We start from the raw sequence: 11254 nt of genomic DNA on the forward strand, positions 1-11254 counted from the left end.
ATTAGTCTCCCCTCCTGTTTCCAGCAACTGATATTCAGGAGCATGCCACCTCTGATAGCGGAGGTAGAACATAACCATTGTGGCTAGTAGCCATTGATAGCTGTATCCTCCACGAATTTGTCTAATCCTCTTTTAAAGCTATCCAAGTCGGTGACCATCACTGCCTTCTGTGGGAGTGAGTTCCATAGTTTTAATTTCACTGTCTGAACAAGTACAGTGGTACCCCTGGTTACATACGCTTCAGGTTACATACGCTTCAGGTTACAGACTCCGCTAACCCAGGAATAGTTAAGAACTTTGCTTCAGGATGAGAACAGAAATCGTGCTCTGGTGGCTCGGCGGCAGCAGGAGGCCCCATTAGCTAAAGTGGTGCTTCAGGTTAAGAACAGTTTCAGGTTAAGAACGGACCTCCGGAACGAATTAAGTACTTAACCCGAGGTACCACTGTACTTTCTTTTATCTGTCCTGGATCTTTCAGCATTCACTTTCATTGGATGGCTACAAGTTCTAGCATTATGCGAGAGAGAAAAACTTATTTCCCTCCATCCACTTTCTCCATGCCATGTATAATTTTATCCACTTTTCCATCATGTCACCTCTTACTCGCCTTTTCTCTAAACCAAAAGCCTGACAGTCAGAATGTTTAATAGCGTTTTTACCTCGGCAGAAGATTCCAAGAACTAAAAGAGGGCTTTGATTTAAAATTAAAAAAAGAAAATCAAGAAGGAAGCCTATTGCTTCATGTGTCATATTTTCCCCAACCACTGTTAAATGTCTGAAGTACCAAGGTTCTTCCGACCTGACTTTTGACACAAAGAAGAGAGTCGCTCTTTTATCTGGAAATTTGTCTGTGTGGATCATGGCTTTGTTAACAATTGCTTCTCTTTCCCTCAGTGCATAAAAGTTTTGTGCGTGCAGTTAAGTGACATGAATGAACACACAGATCAAAGCATCTGAAGGTGAAACCACCCATGTCGAAGGGACAGCGTGACGTGTGTAGCTAAGAGCTGAAGCTGTGTGTGTGAGAGAGGGAGACAAGTGGTTTATTCTTCCAAGTAAGCTGGTCTATGGTGAAGGGTCTGTTACAAGCTCGGTCTGTATGAGAGAGGAAGCATAGCTCAGTGGGAGGGCATATGCAGAAGAAACCACATTTAATCCCAGGGATCTCCAGTACTAAAGGAGCAGGTGGTGTGATAGACCTTTGCTCAAGATTCTGGAAAGCTACTCCCAATCACAGGAGGTGGGCAAATAGTTTAACTTGGTGCAAGGCAACTGTCTGTGTTCTTACGTCAGTAGAGTGTTATAGAGAAACAATAAACTTTTTTTTTTTTTTTTTTGCTATACACTCAGACTACTAGGAACTGGCGAATCTCTCAGAGTTTCTGTTTCTCATTTTTCCAGCCTTAAAGTTCTTCATACTTTCACATCAGTTTGCATTTTTTAAAAGCTCTTATGAAAAGTCATCAACATTTCAGTGTGAATTTTTCCTAATCTGCACATTTTTTTGCAAAGCAATTCCCCCAATACAATACACAACAACCTAAGACAAGTCTACATCTAGTCCAGCACCCTGTTTTCACAGTGGCCGACCAGATGTATTCGGGTGTTTCATTTCCCCAATGCTTTTTTAATGCACACTTTACTTAGTATGTGCTTCTTTTTTACACATCACTTGGCTGGGGAACTGCATGGCAAAATTTGAATAAATGTGAATTGTGAAGGATGGTTGCATCACAATCTGCATATTACTTCATAAAGTGTGAATACAGTTGATTCACCATTAACAGATCAAATTTCTGCCCCACTCCTAACCCAGACAAGCTTTGAAGGTTCATTTTGACCCTGAGAGAGATGCACATTGCCTTCCGGCACAGGAACAGGGTGTGCAGGTCTCCCATGTTCCCTCTTCCTCCACGACAACATCCCATCCAGAGTATAACCTTCACATCTTGCCAGCAGGGGAGATGCAAAAGGCTTCTGTTTCAGGCAATGTTGCTGAGGGAGAACAGGAAGCGCAAGGAACTTGCACATCTTGTTCCTGCACAACAAGGCGGCATCCGCCGCTCTCTCAGGGTGAACTGAATGCCATATTTTTATCCGCTTCATTCTGACAGGCTCTCGGGAACTGATTGTTTTGTTAAGGAAAGGGCTTTTAATAATGCTGCACTGCTCTTACCATCCTTTATTTTAATAGATTTGTTTTTGTATCATTTTAATTCCATTATAGTTTAATTGCTTTTTTGGAAGCAAAGGCTCAGAAAAAGCTTAATATGGAGGCCAAATGGCCGAAATATTGGGAAATATTGGAACAAGAAGGAGAGAAATTGAAATTGCAGAGTTTTGAGAAATTAAAAGATAAAGTGCGAGACTGGCTTCATTATTATCAAATAAGAGAGGCCTATAATTTGGACAAAAACATTGGCTTCAAGGTGGAAAAATCAAAATTGGAAACAGAACTGTTAGATCCCAAAACTAAGATACTTTCAAGAATGTATAACTTGCTGTTAAAATGGAACACGCAGGATGAAACGGTTAAATCTGCAATGATTAAATGGGCACAAGATATTGGTTATAACATTATGTTTGCTGACTGGGAACAGTTGTGGACCACCGGTATGAAATTTACGGCATGTAATGCCTTAAGAGAGAATATTATGAAAATGATATATAGGTGGTACATGACACCAGTCAAGCTTGCAAAAATATATCATTTGCTTGATAACAAATGTTGGAAATGTAAAGAAAATGAAGGTACATTCTTTCACCTTTGGTGGACATGCCCAAAGATTAAGGCTTTCTGGGAGATGATCTATAATGAAATGAAAAAGGTATTTAAATATACCTTCCTGAAGAAACCAGAGGCCTTTCTCCTGGGCATAGTCGGCCAATTGGTGCCAAAGGACAGAACTTTCTTTATGTACGCAACAACAGCAGCAAGATTACTGATTGCAAAGTATTGGAAGACACAAGATTTACCCACCCTGGAAGAGTGGCAGATGAAGGTGATGGACTATATGGAACTGGTGGAAATGACTGGCAGAATCCGAGACCAGGGAGAAGAGTTGGTGGAAGAAGATTGGAAGAAATTTAAAGACTATCTACAGAAACACTGTAAAATTTATGAATGTTAAAATGATGATTGGATTGAATAGGGGGTACTAACAACAAAGTTAATAAGAATATGCAAAAATGGATTGATAACGGATGAAAATATAGAGTTATAATATGTTAAGATATAGAGATAAGATAAATGAAAGAGGGTAAGGATTTGCTGATTTGATTATGTAAATGGGAATACAAAAAGGGGAGGTGTGAGGAGGTCAAGGAAATAAGCTAATGAGTTTAAAGATACAAAAAATGGATTTGTTTTTATTTTTTTTCTTACCTATTCGCTTTTTGCATTTTTATTTTTATTTTTTATTTTTTATGTATTTTTGTATGTTTTTTCTTATCTCTTTCTTTTTATATGTTCTCTTTTTATTCTGTAAACTTTTGTTTTTTGTAAAATCTCAATAAATATTTTATTAAAAAAATATAGTTTAATTGCTTTTTAACTCTTATCTTTTATATGGTGTTAGTTTTCCGTATTTTATCTGTGTTGTTTTAATTTTGTGTAAGCCGCCTTGAGTCCTGGTCTGTGGAAAAGATGTACTAATTAATAATATTGTTTTTTGATTGAGTTGCGGGGGTTTGGGTGCTTTCTTTTTTCAAAGAATACTTTCCATATTAACTCATCCACTGAGAAATCCCTTTGCATCAGCCACGTCCCCTTTGTGTTTTAGAGGACTCTGTTGCATGCTGCTACATAAGAGCCCTGCTGGATCAGGCGAAAGCTCTGTCTTGTCCAGCATCATGTTCTCACAGTGGCCAACCAGATGCCCATGAGAAGCCTGCAAGGTGGACCAGGGGTCAATAGCATCCTCCCCACTCGTGATTCCCAGCATCTGGTACGCAGAGGTTGCTGCCTCCAATAGTGGCGGCAGAACATAGCCATTGACAGACAGCATCAGCCCATGTGAATCTACCATGTGCTCTGGAACACAGTGAGATTCCTGACATTTGCAAGGGAAGATTGAACAGGGTGGCAACTTGCCTAAAGTTAGTCACAGTCTCAATCCCTGAAACATTTCCAAACAAACCCCCAGATTTCACCGTTTGAAATCTGTGGTGCTGAGGGATATCTGTAATGGCTTGGGGCTGCAATCCTAAAACATGCTGACTAGGGAGTAGGGCTTACTTCTGAGTTGCCATGAACAGGAAGGTTTTGCACTGGAAGGGACTTCTGTAGCTCCCAAAATCTAGTGCTGTAAATAAAAGAATCAAGCCCTCTTATAATGCTATCAGATACAAATGCTTTTATGCATACTTCACATTCCTCTGCCTGCCAGCGCTGCTCTCTTGATTTTGATGAGGACTTGGAGGCAGATCTAGGGATCCATTGCTTTCTATCTGTGCATCTGCCCCCTCCAGTTAGCTGAATGGGCAAGTCATATGCACAAGAGGCCTACCTGCACATTGACATTTGGGCAGGGCTGTAGATTGGGTAATGTTTCCTGCCTCACCACCTCCTTTACCATGGTACTATAAGGGGCACTATTTTATGTTTTCATTGTAAGATATGTTGCAAGGAAACGTGGGTAGAAAAATGAGAAAGCAGACCCATGGTGTGACTTTGGGCCAGTCACTGTCTCTCAGCCTAACCTACCTTTCAGAGTTGTTGTGAAGATAACATGGAGACGAGGGAGAAGTGTGGAGAGCACCTTGAGTTGGAGAAAAGGTGGGATGATGTTGGCAATAGGTGTGAGTATGGTGGCCCTAAAGGGACGCAGGTGCCACTGTGGGTTAAACCACAGAGCCTAGGACTTGCCAATCAGAAGGTCAGCAGTTCGAATCCCCGCGACAGGGTGAGCTCCTGTTGCTTGGTCCCTGCTCCTGCCAACCTAGCAGTTCAAAAGCATGTCAAAGTGCAAGTAGATAAATAGGTACCGCTCCAGCAGGAAGGTAAATGGCGTTTCCGTGCGCTGCTCTGGTTCGCCAGAAGCGACTTAGTCATGCTGGCCACATGACCCGGAAGCTGTATGCTGGCTCCCTCAGCCAGTTAAGCGAGATGAGCGCCACAAACCCAGAGTTGGTCACGACTGGACCTAATGGTCAGGGGTCCCTTTACCTTTTTATGGTGACCCTATACTGGAATGCTTCCAGAAAGGTGAAATTATAATAAACCCTGAGGACAGACAAAGTTGCAGATGATGTTTTTTTGCCCTCCAAACCCTTCTCCGCAAAGGAATCTTGTCTACAGAGTTAGCAGGACCGGCCCTCAAGTTCTTTCCCTGGGTGCTTTTTGAAATTCATTTGTAGCACAATTGCACCACCTTGTGGCTTCACCTGTGTATGCCAGTTGGTATCTAAGCTTGAGTGTCATTTGCATATTTTATTACAAGACGGAAAATCTGAAATGTAAACCGCACTTCATAGTGCATTATATTGTGCATAATAGGATTATTAGTTTGAAATAACATGATTCTTTGAAATGATTCTTCTGTGCGTGATTCTGTCTGGCTTTCCAACATACTGGTTTCATTGATGAAATGTTGATGGCAGATAGAATCATAGAAATGTAGAGTTGGAATGCACCTCGAGGGTCATCTAGTCCAACCCCTTGCAGTGCCACCCAACCTCTGATTACAAACTTCCAAGGAAGGCGAGTCCACCACCTCCTGAGGGAATCCGTTCCACTGTTGGACAGCAATTACTGTCAGAAAGTTCTTCCTGATGTTTAGTCGGAATCTCCTTTCTTGTAACTTAAAGCCATTGGTTCGGATCCTACCCTGCAGAGCAGGAGAAAACAAGGTTGCTCCAACTTCCATGTGACAGCCCTTCAGATATTTGAAGGTGGCTATCGTATCTCCTCTCAGTCTCCTCTTTTCCAGGCTAAACATACCCAACGCCCTCAACCATTCCTCATAAGGCTTGGTTTCCAGACCCTTGATCATCTACTCTTTTGTTCAGGAGCTACTGGCTGCTTCCACATGATGTGTTTACTGAGCATTTGTTTGCAGGGAGGCTAGACAACAGCAACTCTTCATTGACCATTCATCCCAATGTGTTTGCAGAGAGGCGAGATGCTGCTGCAGGAAAGCAAGTCTCAGCCAACACTTTCCAGTGCATCATCCAGTCATAACCACCCACAATCTTGGAGACACAGGTTTGCTGCACAAAACCACCAAATCAGCTATCATTCCACAACATGGATTTGCTAGTATGCGACTGAATCCCACCCCAAGATAGATACAATCTGGAAGCGTATCTCTGCTTATCCAGGCTTTCCATCAGCAGGATGGGAGACCAGACTTGGAATCTGCACTGGGCTATGCCTCCAGAAGCCCTGAGGGGATTTGTCAGGGGTGCTGTGGGTCAAAGTGCCCCTTGACAAGATTTGTGGAGTGGCAAAGCTGATGGGTGAGAAGCAAGGCCATCGTTTGCTCTCATTACTCATGGGGGTCTCGCCTACCCTCTCCATCAATGCACCACATTTTCACCTTCGGAATGTAAAAAGATTCTTGTTAAGAGCAGTTGTAATTCACAATGATACCCTCTTTTTTCTTACTAATGGGGGGGGGGTGTCTGACGAAAAATGGATGAAGTGGTTTAGTCAAAGATTCCCCTCCAGAAGTAGAGACCCCTGCACTGAGCTAGCCCCTTCCCACTTCCCAACTCTATTTCTGGCTGAAAATGTTGAGTTTAAGTGGGATGACCCCGTGACCTGGCTGCCCCCAGGGGTCACTGATGAAAGCAGATGGAAGCTTCACAGTCAGGTCCCTTGTGTGTGAGCCTTTTGTTCCAGAAGCTCGGGTGCTGAGGGCTTGGGGACAGTGCTCAATTGTTTTGAGGCATTGCTCTACCCATCATAGATTTCCCTCGATGGCCCCACACCCACTGGTCCTGCGTAGGAAGGAGGCAACTTTTTTATTTCTTTTACCCTTGGTTAGAAGGAAACTCTCTCTTCTCTGTCTGCGTAATTTCAAAACCCTTTGTCAAAGTATGGTGTGTGGTAGGAACTAGCCAACTCCACAAGAAAGTGCCCAGAAGCCAACTCCTCTCCATCTTTCTGTTCAAGATGGTTGCCATTTTGTACACCCTTCTAAGCTCCCTAATGAGAACGCCTCACATGGCTTCCCTCCATCTAACTCCCAAGAAGACGAGAGGAGAAAATGTGAGAACTTGCCTTTTACTGAGTCGTGCCATCCAGCCAGCATGGCCAATGGAAGCTGGAATCCAACAACATCTGGAGACACCACATGAGCTACTCTTTGCTCTCCAGATGCTGCTGGACCCCAGCTGCCTTCATCCTTGATCATTGGCCATGTGGGCTGGATGGCGGCTGGAGTCCCACAAAACCTGGAGACCACCATGTTGACAACCGATGATCATCACTGACTGGCAGCAGCTCTCCAGAGTTTTAGGTAAAAAGGTCAAGGTCAAGGACCCCTGGACAGTTATGTCCAGTCAAAGGCGACTGTGGGGTTACAGCGCTCATCTCGCTTTCAGGCTGAGAGAGCCGTCATTGGTCCACAGACAGCTTTCCAGGTCATGTGGGCAGCATGACTAAACTGCTTCTGGAGCAATGGAATACTATGACAGAAACCAGAGCGCACGGAAACACCGTTTATCTTCCCACTGCAGTGGTACCTATTTATCTACTTGCACTGGGGTGCTTTTGAACTGCTAGGTTGGCAGGAGCTGGGACAGAGCAACAGGAGCTCACCCCGTCGTGGGGATTCGAACCACCGACCTTCTGATTGGCAAGCCCAAGAGGCTCAGTGGTTTAGACCACAGAGCCACCCGCACCCCCCGTCTCCAGAGTTTCAGGCAGACCTTCACTGGGGATTGAACTTGGAGCCTTTTGCATGTAAAGCCACTGAGCTACAGCCCTCCGTGAAAATGCCCTGCCCTCTTTTTGTGGCATAAGATTAGGAACAAACAAAGCTAGCATTGGCTCTCCAAGATTTCAGATGGGGTTCTTTCCCACCCCTACCTGCAGATGTTGGAGGACTGAACCTGGGACCTTCTACGCGCAAAGCAACTGCTCTACCACTGAATTATGGCTCCTCTCCAGGCAAAGTTCTCTCTGTTTCTTCAGTGAGTTCCGAAGGGGTAAAATGCCTATGAATACCTGTGCCTTTGTGGTGAAGGTGGAGGAGGCTAGGTACACTCTGGAAGGAGTGAGAAGGATAAGTGCAGACCACTCAGAGAGACATTTCTAGATTTGTCTGGCAGGGCAAGAAGCCCAGAATAAAATTTAAAGGAAAGAGGCGGATTCGCCCTGCCAGACCTTAAACTTTACTATGAATCAGCAGCATTCTGCTGGTTGAAAGACTGGCTGCTTCTTGAGAACACAGACATTTTGGACCTAGAAGGTTTTAACAACGTTTTTGGGTGGCATGCATATTTGTGGTACGACAAGGTTAAAGCACATAAAGCATTTAAGTGCGGACCACTCAGAACCTAAAAGCAAATAGCCAAATAGGCTTAAAATAACTTAATGGTTTACAGGCACATACTGACTCCTTTTTATTGTGAAATAGTGGCATATATAGAAGCATGATGATGCTGGAGATGGTTAATGACCTTCCTGAAAGTAGTCAGAACTTGCCTTAAGAAGACTTTTGGGCCGTAGATTCTTTTACTGTATTCTATGTAAAGACCTGAACTGCCATGGTTGGAGTTTCCTTGTTGTGCTTTTTTATTTTAAACCATTGTATTTGCTTTTTGTAATTGCTCTTTTAAATTGCTTTGCTTTTATTTGTTTTATTTTTATTTTTGTATAGTCTGTATTGAAAAATAAAAAGTACAAAATTACAAGTGCACAGAGTAAGATAAGACACAAAAAGAAGAAACAAGAAACAGTAGCATGTAGAAAACAAAACTGAAAAAGATATTATGTACATTACCAAAAAAGGGGGAAAAATTGTTATTGTAGTTAACCAGAACTTTTAAATTTATTTTTATTTTGCTGTTAGCTACTTTAAGATTGTTTGGGTAAGGAAAGTTGGGGTAAATAGTAAGTTGGACTCTTTTTTTCCAGGTGTTTGCCAATCAAAAGTGCCTTTGTGGTTATGGGACAGGACAGAGAAGGTGGGAGCAGACTATCAATTCAATAAAATAATCCCTGCACAACTTTCCCCCTGTGCATCTCCACAGTAGAAGAGATAAATTCAAGGAAGGGGCCTAGAACTTTCCCAAGGAGACAGCTCCCTTCCCCCTCAGTGGTTGTAGTCTTGTGTCAAAGGAAGGATGAAAGGCCGCATTACCCCCACATTTCCCTAACCCTAATTTTCCCTAATTTTCAGTTCCAGGAATGGAGAATCAGTGGCCCTCCCGAAGTTGCTGGACTACAGCTCCCATCAGCCCCAGCCAGCAATCACGGATGATGGGAGCCATAGTCCAGAAACATATGGAGGGCCACAGGCTAGCCACCTTAGATTTAAAGTATGGGTTGTTCAAACAAACCTATATGAAGCCACAGTTTGTTTGTTCACAAACCATAGTTAAACTAACTACAGTTCCTCAAGTTCAGACTTATTGAAGAATCCTGGTTAATGCAAAAGCAAATGCTTCTGATCTTGTGGCCACGCCAGAGGAGAAAATGGCAGGGGACGTGTATCAGCTGGAGTATATAATGTACTGCTGCTTGTGTACAGTATATAATGCTAAACTATAGCTTAGCATTACGTCTGATATGGGCCACTGCAGATCTGCAGTATCTATCTGTTAGTGCTGTACAGAATGTTTCTCTTCCATTCTTTTGCACAAACTTCTAGGCTGGAGAAATATGCTGCAAAATTCAGAGAAGTGAAGATGTTCATGTATTGTTTTGGAAAGTCTGAATTAGGTAAATTCATTTCCAGTGTGAACTGAATAGAATTCCTTCCTCCAATCCCTAGGCACAAACTAATGTCCATGTCAGGGCTAGGGAAAATATACATCAGGGATGGGCAACCTGTAGACTCCTACTCCCATCAGCCCCAGCCAGCATGGTTAAGGATGATGGGAAGTGTAGTCCAGCAGCATATGGAAGGCCGCAGCTTCTCTACTCTGATATAGGAGCTTTGGCTGAACCATCACATCCTGGAGTCCTGGGAAAGCCTGCCAGAGGACATCATGACTACTAAGAACTTGCAGTGGGGGGTTCCTCAAAAGTCAGGTAACTGAAAGAACAAGGCCACGGCAGCGTGCTTTGTGGATCTGGTCGTGCGGGAGGCCTGTAGTCTCTCTGTTGGAAGCCTTTCACTTCCTCTTATGCTTAGAGCTCTTTGTTTCTTCCAGGGCTCTCCATCTTCATTAAATGGAAACAGTGTAAACCAAGTCTCCTGCCCCCACATCCTCCTGCAGCGGGGGTGTCACTGCACCGAGGATATGGATATAAAGAGCAAAGGGTCAGAGCTTAATTGCTGTATTGTGCTCTGAGCTGAATGATGGGAGCACATTGTCCGGAGGTCACCTAATCGTCACTGCACCACTCGGGGAGAGGGCTGTGGGGAAATGCACCCCCTGAACGTAGCCCAGTTAGGGAGAAGGGGAAAGAGGAGAGACTTCAGAGGATTCAGCCTTTGATGTGGTTATAATTCCTAGCTGCCTCAGATGTTCCTTCTAGCGGCACATGGCGCATAAGACCCAGGCCCCATATGCACTATGCATTCTGCCACTTTAAATTGCCATGCACCCCCTCTAAAGAATCCTGGGTAGTGTAGTTTATTAAGGTTGCAGAGAGTAGATGCCCCATGGAGCTACAATTCCCAGAGTTCTCTGGAAAAAGAGGGATTGATTGTTCAACCAATCTGGGAATGGTAGCTCTGTGAAGAGATTAACAACGCTCAGTGCACTTCCCAGGGTTCTTCGGGGGGAAGCCATAACTGTATAAATTGGTAGGATACTGCTTTAAATATATGGTGCAGGTGGGGTCCCAGTAAGACTAGATTACAATTCTTTTTTTCTTTTTCTTTTTATATAATTTTTATTAAATTTTCTGTTTTACAATTTAAAATTCTCATTTTTACATCCTTAAGATATCAATAACTTCCCTTCTTCTCTTTCCATGGTTCATTTTACATATCATAAATCCCTGCCTCTTTTACAAAAACTATACCATTCAGTAGTCCATTATTGCATCAATCAAAATTTATTTACACTGTTGAATTTATCTTAATGCTGCCAGCATTTTCAGCTGTACACAATTGTTTCCCATATATTCAAT

The sequence above is a fragment of the Podarcis raffonei genome, chromosome 10 (genome assembly GCF_027172205.1).
Source record: "Podarcis raffonei isolate rPodRaf1 chromosome 10, rPodRaf1.pri, whole genome shotgun sequence".
Classification (NCBI taxonomy): Eukaryota; Metazoa; Chordata; class Lepidosauria; order Squamata; family Lacertidae; genus Podarcis; species Podarcis raffonei.